Raw genomic sequence first — 13,725 nt, forward strand, 5'->3', positions numbered from 1 at the left:
AAGCTTAGAATGCCTTAGAAATCAAAACATATATGGGCTGCATGATGAGACTATAGGCTATTGATGATTTGAGAAAGTAGAAAAAATAAAAGCTTGCGCTCTGTTGCTAGCCTCAAATCAATGAACCAACAGCATCAATTAGGCCTATATGTTCTCTCCCAGACTCATGGATAGAAAGGCTGGAGCGTAGCATAAGGTGCAGTCCATCCAGTACGCATAATAATACAGTCCACACTCAAAGGCGATTACTAGAATTTGTTTAATTTAAAAATGTAGGCTAGACCAACTATGTACCAAAGACATCTTAAATCGGTTTTTTAAATGTTTTTCTGCCATGCATTATAGGCCATGTTTTGTACAATGGCACAATCATTATTTTAAAAACGTTTTTTTCGGGCCTGGGCTCATACTTTATATGTATCAGCTCTAATATGCATATGGGTGTTTTCAGTTAATCATCACCTTAGAAAGCTCTGTCCATTTCGTTGTGTTAGGCTTTGAAACAGCATCCACAATGACCATGTCTTCCACTCAGTTTCAACCTGTTGTTGAACTTCTTTCTTCAAATTGATCAATCACAGTGAGGTGAGTTTTAAAAGCAAGATACTGTTTTGATGATAAGTGTTTGATATGATTTTTGATTGCATTTTCATTGATGTCAGAGTGTTTAGAGGGATAATAGAGCCCTGAGTACCAGGCCTTTAGCGACCTGATGGTCATTAGCCAGTTGGCTTCTACCAATACATGTCCAGAGTGCATAACAGGAGAATACCGTGACTCAACGGTCACCTTGAATTTTACTGAGGTATTGATTCATGACTGCCGGTGTGGCGGTAATACGGTCATTGCAACAGCCCTAGTAAAAACACATCCGCCACGCTGACCCTCAACACGGGGGCCCCTTAGGGTGCTTAGGCCCCTCCTGTATTCCCTGTTAACCCATGACTGTGTAGCCACGCACGGCTCCAACACCATCATCAAGTTTGGTGACGACACAATGGTGGTAGGCCTGATCACCAATGACGATGAGACAGCCTACAGGGGGAGGTCAGAGACCTAGCAGTGTGGTGCCAGGACAACAACCTCTTCCTCAACGTCAGCAAGACAAAGGAGCTGATCGTGGACTACAGGAAATGGAAGGGCGAGCATGCCACCATCCACATCCAGGGGATTGTAGTGGAGCAGATCGAGAGCTTCAAGTTCCTTTGTGTCCACATCACATCAGCACATCACGTGAAGAATGCACGATAACCACTCAGGAGGTTGAAAAGATTTGGCATGGCCCCTCATATTGCAAGGCGCCACAGAGTGTGGTGCGGACGGCCCAGTCCATCCAGGACCTCTATACCAGGCGGTGTCAGAGGAATGCCCGGAAAATGGTCAAAAGACCCCAGCCACGCAACTATAGACCGTTCTGGGACCAAAAGGCACCTGATCAGCTTCTACCCCCAAGTCATAAGACTTGCTGAACAGTTAATCAAATGGCTACCCAGAATATTGCATTGACCCTTTTTCGCACTGACTCTATGCACACTCACTGGACTCTACCCACACTCTCACACATACTACACTGACACTCCAACACACGCACTAGTGCTAAGCGATTAACCGAAATGTTGGTTATTTCTTCGTTTTTTAAAGAACTAATTGACCATCATCGGTTCAATTATACTGAACAAAAATATAAACGCAACATGTAAAGCGTTGGTTCCTTGTTTGATCAGCTGAAATAAAAGAAATTGTCCATATGCACAAAAAGCTTATTTCTCAAAATGTGTTTACATCCCTGTTAGTGAGCATTTCTCCTTTGCCAAGATAATTCATCCACCTGACAGGTGTGGGATATCAAGAAGCTGATTAAACAACATGATCATTACACAGGTGCACTTTGTGCTGGGGACAATAAAAGTCCACTCTAAAATGTGTAGTTTTGTCACACAACACAATGCCACAGATGTCTCAAGGTTTGAGGGAGCGTGCAATTGGCATGCTGATTGCAGGAATGTCCAACAGAGCTGGTGCCAGAGAATTGAATGTCCATTTCTCTACTATAAGCCGCAACCAACGTCATTTTAGAGAATATGGTAGTATGTCCAACTGGCCTCACAACCATAGATCACGTGTAACCACGCCAGCCCAGGACCTCCACATCCGGCTTCTTCACCTGGGGGATCGTCTGAGACCAGCCACCCGGACAGCTGATTAATAATAATAATAATAATAAGCCATTTAGCAGACGCTTTTATCCAAAGCGACTTACAGTCATGCGTGCATACATTTCTTTTGTGTATGGGTGGTCCCAGGGATCGAACCCACTACCTTGGCGTTACAAGCGCCGTGCTCTACCAGCTGAGCTACAGAGGACCACGATTAAACTGAGGAGTACTTCTGTCTGTAATAAAGCCCATTTGTGGGGAAAAGCTCTGATTGGCTGGGCCTGGCTCCCCAGTGTGTGGGCCTATGCCCTCCCAGCCCTACCCATGGCTGCTCCCCTGCCCAGTCATGTGAAATCCATAGATTAGGGCCTAATGAATTCATTTCAATTGATTGATTTCCTTATATGAACTGTAACTCAGTAAAATCATTGAAATTGTTTCATGTTGCGATCATATTTTTGTTCAGTATATTTATAATATATAATATAATATGCCATTTAGCAGACGCTTTTATCCAAAGCGACTTACAGTCATGCGTGCATACATTTTTTTTTTGTGTATGGGTGGTCCCGGAGATCGAACCCACTACCTTGGCGTTACAAGCGCCGTGCTCTACCAGCTGAGCTACAGAGGACCACGAATTCCATTTCGTTCCGTTTTTTAGTGATATTATTTTCCAATAATTGGTCTTTTGACCAATCACATCAGATCTTTTCACATCATATATTTTTCAGCGCTGATCTGATTGGTCAAAAGACCAATGAGCGAATAAAATATCAGAATTGGGCTGCCTGTGTAAACGCAGCCTACGTTAAATGAGTGTGGGGCAGAAGAATGAGCATGAACAGAAGAGACAGTGTGGTGCCAGGACAACAACCTCTACTAAAACTACTAAAATAGTGATTTATCAGACAGCATAGGCAGCAGCTCTATAGAGATGAGATGATGACTTGGAATGAAATAATAAAGTAATCAAATAAAAATAAAATGTAATATACAACAACTGAAATATATTATAAAAGTAAAGTAATGTGAATAAATGATGGTTAATAAGTGATAAGCAGTAATGGGAAGTCACTACCATCATGGGACTTTTATGAATTGTTCTATTATGTTACTATTATGTTTCAGCATTCTACCAACAGAATACATACAGTAGTGCATTGAATGTTTAAAAAAAATATTAGAAACCGTGATTATTTTGTAATAACCAAACTGAAACCGATCCGACCTCAAAAAGCACTAATTGCTCAGCACTCTAACACACACACACACACACACACACACACACACACACACACACACACACACACACACACACACACACATATTGACTCAGTACTGGTACTCCTTGTATATAGCCTCATTACTACCTGGTACCCCTGCACATTGACTCAGTACCGGTACTCCTTGTATATAGTCTCATTACTAACTCGTACCCTGCACATTGACTCAGTCACGGAAAGGTGCAGTGAAATTTGTTGTTTTACAGGGTCAGCCATAGTAGTACGGCGCCCCTGGAGCAAATTAGGGTTACACCTATTGTATTCGGCGCATGTGGCAAATTTGATTTGATTTGATTTGATTTCAAGGGCACAGATTTTTCACCTTGTCGGCTCATCTTGTCGGTTACTGGCCCAACACTCCAGCCGCTAGGATACCTGCCACACAAGAATATAATATAATAGATAACTACATAGAATAGAATATATAACTATATAGTAGAATAGAATATATAACTATATAGTAGAATAGAATAGATAACTACATAGAATAGAATATATAACTATATAGTAGAATAGAATATATAACTATATAGTAGAATAGAATATATAACTATATAGTAGAATAGAATATATAACTATATAGTAGAATAGAATATATAACTATATAGTAGAATAGAATATATAACTATATAGTAGAATAGAATATATAACTATATAGTAGAATAGAATATATAACTATATAGTAGAATAGAATATATAACTATATAGTAGAATAGAATATATAACTATATAGTAGAATAGAATAGAAAACTACATAGAATAGAATATATAACTATATAGTAGAATAGAATAGGTAAATACATGTTTTATTTTATTAGGATCCCCATTAGTCGACGCCGATGGCGACAGCTAGTCTTACTGGGGTCCGACACATAACGAAAAATACATTACAGACAAAATACTTTACAATTTACATACAGTTAAAAATATTAACATGTAATGTGCATGTGTGTGCATCTAGCAGTTACACATACATGACAGTACATACACACAACAAGTAGGTCACATGGGGGAGAGGCGTTGTGCCGTGAGGTGTTGCTATATTTGTTTTTTTAAACCAGGTTTGCTGTTCACTTATGCTATATAAGATGGAAGGGAGTTCCATGCAATCATGGCTCTGTATAGTACTGTACGTTTCCTTGAATTTGTTCTGGGAACTGTGAAAAGACCCTGATGGCATGTCTGGTGGGGTAAGTGTATGTGTGAGTGCTGTGTGTAAGCTGACTATGCAAACAATTTGGAATTTCCAACACATTAATGTTTCTTATAAAGTTTACAATCTAAGGTAACACCAAGTAATTTAGTCTCCTCAACTTGTTCAACAACTACAGCATTCATTATCAGATTCAGCTGAGATCTAGAACTTAGGGAATGATTTGTACCAAATACAATGCTCTTTGTTTTAGAGATGTTCAGGACCAGTTTATTACCGGCCCATTCCAAAACTGACTGCAACTCTTTGTTAAGGGTTTATTAGTTTATTAAGTGACTTCATTAGCTGTGGTTGCTGATGCGTATAGGATTGAATCATCAGCATACATGGACATGCATGCTTTGTTCAATGCCAGTGGAAGGTCATTGGTAAAAATTGAAAAGAGTAGAGGGCCTAGAGAGCTGCCCTGCGGTACACCACACTTCACATGTTTGACATTAGAGAAGCTTCCATTAAAGAAAACCCTCTGAGTTCTACTAGATTGATAGCTCTGAATCCACGATATGGCAGAGGTTGAAAAGCCATAACACATAAGTTCTCAACAACAGGTTATGGTCAATAATATCAAAGGCTACACTGAAATCTAACAGTACAGCCCCCCCAATCTTCTTATTATCAATTTCTTTCAACCAATCATCAGTCATTTGTGTCAGTGCAGCACATGTTGAGTGCCCTTCTCTATAAGCATGCTGAAAGTCTGTTGTTAATTTGTTTAGAGAAATTGCATTGTATTTGGTCAAACACCATTTTTTCTAACAGTTTGCTAAGAGCTGGCAGCAAGCTGATAGGTCTGCTGTTAGAACCAGTAAAGGCCGCTTTACCACTCTTGGGTAGCGGAATGACTTTGGCTTCCCTCCAGGCCTGAGGACAAAGACTTTCCTCTAGGCTCAGATTAAAGATATGACTAATAGAAGTGGCTATAGAGTCAGCTACCATCCTCAGTAGCTTTCCATCTACTGTAAGTTGTCAATGCCAGGAGGTTTGTCATTATTGATTGATAACAATAACTTTCCCACCTCTTCCACACTAACATTACATTTCAAATGTACAATCCTTGTCTTTCATAATTTGGTCAGTTATACTTGGATGTGTAGTGTCATTGTTTGTTAATGTCATGTCATGCCTAAGTTTGCTAATTTTGCCGATAAGAAAATCATTAAAGTAGTTGGCAATATCAGTGGGTTTTGTGATGAACGAGCCATCTGATTCAATGAATGATGGAGCAGAGTTAGCATTTTTGCCCAAAATTTCATTTAAGGTGCTCCAAAGTTACTTTAATTCTTTATATCATTTATCTTTGTTTCATAGTATAGTTTCTTATTTTTATTCAGTTTAGTCAAATTATTTCGCAATTTGCAGTACGTTTGCCAATCGGTTGTGCAGCCAGACTTAATTTCCATTCCTTTTGCCTCATCCCTTTCAACCAAACCATCTTTCAATTCCTCATCAATCCACGGGGATTTAACAGTTTTTACAGTCATTTTCTTAATTGGTGCATGCTTATTAGTAGCTGGAATAAGCAATTCCATAAATGTATCCAGTGCAGTGTCTGGTTGCTCCTCATTACACACCACAGACCAGCAAATATGATTTACATCTTCAACATAGGAATCACTACAAAACTTATTGTATGACCTCTTATACATTATATTAGGCCCAGCCTTTGGAACTTTGGTTTTCCTAGATATGGCTACTATATTGTGATCACTACATCCGATGGATTTGGATACTGCTTTAAAGCAGATTTCTGCAGCATTAGCAAAGATGTGATCAATACTTGTTGATGATTTCATTCCTGTGCTGTTTGTAAATACCCTGGTAGGTTGACTGATAACCTGAACCAGGTTGCAGACACTGGTTACAGTTTGAAGCTTTTTCTTGAGTGGGCAGCTTGATGAAAGCCAGTCAAATATATAGGTAGAATAGAATAGAATAGAATAGATGACTACATAGGTACGATAGAATAGTATAGATAACCATATAGTAGAATATAATATAATATATAACTACATGGGTAGAATAGAATAGTTTGTTTGGTGGTTATGAGGCTGCTGGTTTGTTTGCTGGTCATGAGGCTGCTGGTTTGTTTGCTGGTCATGAGGCTGCTGGTTTGTTTGCTGGTCAATGAGGCCTTTCGTTTGATTTTGAGTCTTTAGTTTGGGCATGCTTTTTAATTTATTTTGGGACTCGGCATTGAACGAATACTAATCTGCTTGGACTGGCGGACCAAGAGGTCAGGCAAGAGCTGGCCCTAGACCTAATGTAGGGTGGCTGTCTCCTGAGTACCTACAGTCAACACCTGGTTGCATATTCTTACTTCTCATATTAATGCACACATCAAATCAGGTGACAGACCAGTTAACTAGGCCCAAGACACCTAGACGTAGCGAGTGCAACAACATTACATTTGAGTCATTTTAGCAGACGCTCTTATCCAGAGCGACTTACAGGAGCAATTAGGGTTAAGTGCCTTGCTTAAGGGCACATCGACAGATTTTTCATCTAGTCGGCTCTGGGATTAGAACCAGCGACCTTTCGGTTACTGGCACAACGCTCTTACCCACTGGTTTCGTAACACATACCAGACTACGTACTATCACTTTTCTGCCTCACAAGTGAGCTAGTTGTCTAAGACAGAGAAAGCATTCCAACTTCTCATAATCACTTCCATGCTAACAGACAACTAGCCCGTCAGAACACTGAGTCAGAGTTTTCCAGGCAGCAGCACTTAAGTATGAATATCATGTCTCTGTCGTAGCCGGCCACGACCAGGAGACCCATGGGGCGGCGCACAATTGGCCCAGCGTCGTCCAGGGTAGGGGAGGGAATGGCCGGCAGGGATGTAGCTCAGCTGGTAGAGCATGGCGTTTGCAACGCCAGGGTTGTGGGTTCGATTCCCACGGGGGGCCAGTATGAAAAAATTAAATAAAAAAGAATGTATGCACTAACTAACTGTAAGTCGCTCTGGATAAGAGCGTCTGCTAAATGACTAAAATGTAAATGTATGTCAGATCTCACAGTGCAATTAGTAGGCCAGCCGTTTGTCTTAGACAAGGCGTCAGTAGTGCTCTAGTGCTCCTCTACTCCACAATTAGTAGGCCAGCCGTTTTGTCTTAGACAAGGCGTCAGTAGTGCTCTAGTGCTCCTCTACTCCACAATTAGTAGGCCAGCCGTTTTGTCTTAGACAAGGCGTCAGTAGTGCTCTAGTGCTCCTCTACTTTGCCTCCTGTTCGTTAAGAGCTGTAGTTAAGAGGGTTAGTAATTACAGTTGAGACATGGTAGCATCCCGAATGGCACACTATTTACTAAATAGTGCACTACTTTTGACCAGGGTTCTGCACTATATAGGGAAGACGGTGTCATTTGGGATGCAAACCATGTCTCAACTGTAATGACTATTTTTATTATTTCAGATTTTGGGTTCTTCTTTCGCTTCATTGGTTTAAAAATGTAGTAGCATCTGTTGCATTCAATGCATGTAGTTGAAGCTGTCAAGACAGGTTTAATACACATACACCCACCCACCCACCCACGTGCACACTAACACCCACCCACCCACCCACGTGCACACTAACACCCACCCACCCACCCACGTGCACACTAACACACACACACACACACACACATGCACACTAACACACACACACACACACACACACATTCAGTAAGGAGGCTTCATCAACAATGTTTTTACACAGTGAAGATTGTCCCTTGCATGTTGTAAACATTTTAAGGACGAGCCAACAAATTAGGCTGTTGAGGCTTCAATGATACGATTCTACTGACTGTGCAGTATCCTGTAAGATGTGTTCCTTAAAACACTCAGTAACTACCTGGCTCATTGGTACAGATTGTGTCTGAAAAGCTGAGAAATGTTTAATGTTTTATTTTCTAATGTTACCACATGAAAAAAGGACCGTGACGTCAATGAAACCACTCTGTCAAACACAACCAGTACAGAGTCTAGAGGCAGATGGCCATTATCACTAGCTCACAAACAGCATTAGACACACACATACATGCTCTCTCTCTCTCTCTCTCTCTCTCTCTCTCTCTCTCTCTCTCTCTCTCTCTCACTCTGCAGCTCTCTCTCTCTCTCTCGCACACACACACACACAGACACAGACATACATGCTCTCTCTCTCTCTCTCTCTCTCTCTGCAGCTCTCTCTCTCTCTCTCACACACACACACACACAGACAGACACACACACACACACACACAGACACAGACACAGACACAGACACAGACACAGACACAGACACAGACACAGACACAGACACAGACACACACACACAAAATCCCAGCCCCAATTTGGCGACACACATTTGTTACAGTGCAAAAAGGTCCAGAAGAAGATAAAATGGTATAGATCTTTAGGACTGCAAGCCTGCTAATAGCCAGGAACTTAATGACATCATTAATGACATCATCAAAGCGAGTCTGTAAAAGGGTGTGTTGTGTTGATTAATTCCGGGCCATTACACTATAGTGAGTTATAGACTTAGGCCCTGTCTGGACCAAGGGGCCAGGCCAGGGTTCCGGTATAGAAGCACGGTTTCGACTGCTCCTACAGTTTTACTTTGGTACTGCAGTTTATTTGACGACGGCCCAGAAACACAATTTCTATAGACGGGCACATAGAGAAGTCAGATTTGAAAATTCCTAATAAGACACTTTAGTCATCACCGTTGTGCACAAAACATCCATTGAATTATTCAAATAATTGTCGCTGAGGCCGATTTCTTTTACATCACTTACAGCCAAAGATATTAATATTTTATATTCATCCAATGTCTGTCATGTTTTTGGATGACATGATGACGTCGTTGCTGCTCGCGTTACTCCATGTGTGCACTGTGTGCTAGTGCATGTGTGAAGTTGGGCAGTGTAAACCAGATGCAACCCAGATATAGACAGTTCATGAATCGGCGTTTGCAAACGTGAGTAGATTACGTTGAAAACAACGGTCGGACATCTTAGACACAGTCTCTAGTTCTGATTGTACCTCAGTGGTCTGGACCCTAGCCCTGCACTGTAATACACACACACACACACACACACACTGGCCCTGCCCTGCTCCACCTGCAGGAAGGAAGCTAGCAGACCGTTTAATCAGCCAAACAGAACCAAGCGCTTCACTGGCCAAGAGGATGACAACAATGTTCTGTCTACTTACCTGCCTGCTCAAGTCTAACTAGCTCTCTCTCTCTCTCTCCCTCTCTCTCTCTCTCCCTCTCTCTCTCTCTCTCCCTCTTTCTCTCTCCCTCTCTCTCTCTCCCTCTCTGCCCCTCTCTCTCTCTCTCCATCTCTCCCCCTCTCTCTCTCTCCCTCTCTCGCTCTCTCTCTGCGTACGTACAGTGAATTTATCAATGATACTTCCCGTGTGGTAAGCCAACCAATAAATCCTGTTGTTTTTGTGGAAGGTCAAATTGAGAAGAAATTAACAGTGTGCAAGCTGTTTCAGCATTGAGTCATGTTCCAGCCTGGCCACTGCTAACCTAACTGTTTGTTAATAAACAACACTAACTCCCCAATCCTCTCGCGCTCTCTCTCCATCGCTGTCTTACTCTCTCTCTGCCATTTTATTGGATTAATAAAAGTATATACAGTACACAATGTTTTCCCAACCAAGATTTCAGACACTGTCTGCCAGATGTTCAGTGGTCAGTCATGTCCAGACCGGTGACCAAGCGAGCTGACTGAGCAAGCTGAACTGACCGTTCGTTGATAAACAATTCTCTCCTCCCCAATACTCTCTCTCCCTCTCCCCCCCTCTTTCTATCTAACTTTTTCTCTCTACCTTTCTCTCTCTCTTTATCTCTCTCTCTCACTCTCTCTGATTTCATCACAATTAATGTGAGTGAATCAACATGACAACATAAGGAAGATTATTTTGATGTAACGTCTTCCATTAATGATGTTCTAATAAAACTGATGGCAGGCAGCCATGCAGGCTGATCATCTTGTCGTTCCATTCAAAGAACAAGTCAATAATTCAGAATTACCTTATGAGATATGTCTGTAACTGAATACATGACGACACACCTGTGGAGCTGAAGAGGCTCCCCTGTGGCTCAGTTGTAATGTCAGGGTTGTGGGTTCGATTCCCACGGTGGACCAGTATGAAAATGTATGCACTCACTACTATAAGTTGCTCTGGATAAGAGCGTCTACTAAAATGTAAATGACTTGTCTGTTAAATTTGTGTGTGTATGTTTGCAGTTTATAGAAAAATAAATTGGCGTGCTCAGCTCAAATGTTTGTAGTAATAAAATATACACACAACATGCAACAATTTAAACGATTTTACTGAGTTACAGTTCATATAAGGAAATCAGTATAATCCATGGATTTCACATGACTGGGAATACAGATATGCATCTGTTGGTCACAGATATCTATTTTTTTTTAAAGGTAGGGGCGTGGATCAGAACCAATCAGTACCAACTCCACATTAATGCCCATGATTTTGGAATGAGATGTTCGATTAGCAGGTGTCCACATACTTTTGGTCATGTAGTGTATTATACCTGCATTTTATGGATATCTCTATGCCCATTACCCAAAAGTAGAAACTTTTAAGTGTTTTTGAGACAGAACTACTGTAATCTCAAGTGCCTGACTCATAGCTACTGCTAGTTGTTGACTCTCTGGTGTTGAAAGATACCAAGAAGGAACCATCTTACTTTGGTGCTATTTGTCCACGCAGGAAAATAAAAATTAACACCAGTAACAGCAAAAACCAACAGTCGTCTGTCTGTGTTTTAGCTGTTCTCAGTGAGCGGAGTGCTAGGCTAGCGTTAAGACGAATGTTGTGTGTCTGTCAGACATGGACAATAAAGATATCTGTCGGTTGGATTTATAGATGGAGGTTTTTCTCATCTCAGGGTGAAGCTTAGGACTTGTCAGCCTGACTAACAGCCTGCTGTACACCCTCCAGCCTGCCTCCAGCCGCGGCGTTAAGTGTTCATATCAACAAGCCTCCTCAAAACTGTTCTGCTGTTCTCTCAACACTGAGGGAATGCAAGGAGAAGAGGCAGCCACTGCTTCTAAACTTTGGGAACATTTGTTCGATCACAATCTGAATTTGACATATTCAGCTCTTCAAAAAAACAACTACTGTTTACTATTATCTACACTGAACATAAATATAAATGCAACATGCAACAATTTCAAAGATTTTACTGAGTTATAGTTCATATAAGGAAATCAGTCAATTGAAATAAATTCATTAGGCCCTAATCTATGGATTTCACATGACTGGGAATACAGATATCCATCTGTTGGTCACAGATACCTTTAAAAAAACGTAGGGGCATGGATCAGAAAACCAGTCAGTATCTGGTGTGACCACCATTTTCCTCATGCAGCATGACACATCTCCTTAGTATAGAGTTGATCAGGCTGTTGATTGTGGCCTGTGGAATGTTGTCCCACTCCTCTTCAATGGCTGTATGAAGTTGCTGGATATTGGCGGGAACTGGAACACACTGTCATACACATCGATCCAGAGCATCCCAAACTTGCTCAGTGGGTGACGTCTGGTGATTATGCTGGCTGGGACATTTTCAGCTTCCAGGAATTGTGTACAGATCCTTGCGACAAGGGGCTGTGCATTATCATGCTGAAAAATGAGGTGATGGCGGCGGATGAATGGCACGACAATGGGCCTCAGGATCTCGTCACGGTATCTCTGCATTAAACATTTTCATCGATAAACCGCAATTGTGTTCATTGTCCGTAGCTTATGCCTGCCCATACCATAACCCCGCCACCACCATGGGGCACTCTGTTCACAACGTTGACATCAGCAAACCACTCGCCCACATGACGCCATACACGCTGTCTTCCATCTGCCCGGTACAGTTGAAACCGGGATTCATCCATGAAGAGCACACTTCTCCAGCGTACCAGTGGCCATCGAAGGTGAGCATTTGCCCACTGAAGTCGGTTACGACACCAAACTGCAGTCAGGTCCTGACCCTGGTGAGGACAACGAGCACGCAGATAAGCTTCCCTGAGACGGTTTCTGACTGTTTATGCAGACATTCTTTGGTTGTGCAAACCCACAGTTTCATCAGCTGTCTGGGTGGCTGGTCTCAGACGATCCTGCAGGTGAAGAAGCCGGATGTGGAGGTCCTGGGCTGGCGTGGTTACACGTGGTCTGCGGTTGTGAGGCCTGTTGGATCTACTGCCAAATTCTCTAAAACAACGTTGTAGGTGGCTTATGGTAGATAAATTAACATTAAATTATCTGGCAATAGCTCTGGTGGACATTCCTGCAGTCAGCATGCGAATTGCGTGCTCCCTCAAAACATGAGACATCTGTGGCATTGTGTTGTGTACAACACTGCACATTTTAGAATGGCCTTTTGTCCCCAGCACAAGGTGCACCTGTGTAATGATCATGCTGTTTAATCAGCTTCTTGATATGCCACACATGTCAGCTGGATGGATTATCTTGGCAAATGAGAAATGGTCACTAACAGAGATGTAAACACATTTGTGCACAACATTTGAAAGAAATAAGCTTTTTGTGCGTATGGAACATTTCTGGGATCTTTTATTTCAGCTCATGAAACATTGGACCAACACTTTACATGTTGTGTTTATATTTTTGTTCAGTGGGTTCATATTTCCTGGATGAAAGGAAAAGCCCACACTCACTGAAATATTATTTAAGTTATAATGTCTTGATTTTTAGCAGCAGAGGATAAAACAAAACGTTTCAAATATTTCAATGAGTGTTTTCTTTTTTTGGGGTGGAGGAATTTACAGTTTAAACATAGGCTATTGTTTAACCTCTCAGTAGACATCAAAGATGGGACCAAGTCACTATTATTCGAGTCACAAGCAAGTCTCAAGTCACAAGGCCCGAGTCTCAAGTCGAGTCCCAAGTAGAACGGGTCAAGACTCGAGTGAAGTCCAAGTCGTGCATTCTAAGAGCAAGTTAATTCGAGTTGAGTCACATGTTTTCAAGTCAAGCCTCAAGACAAGTTTTTAAAAAATCTATACATGCAACGACTTGTTCAACTACAAATCTTTGTCTATTTACTGAGGATACCAG

Source organism: Coregonus clupeaformis, chromosome 12 (assembly GCF_020615455.1).
Source record: "Coregonus clupeaformis isolate EN_2021a chromosome 12, ASM2061545v1, whole genome shotgun sequence".
Classification (NCBI taxonomy): domain Eukaryota; kingdom Metazoa; phylum Chordata; class Actinopteri; order Salmoniformes; family Salmonidae; genus Coregonus; species Coregonus clupeaformis.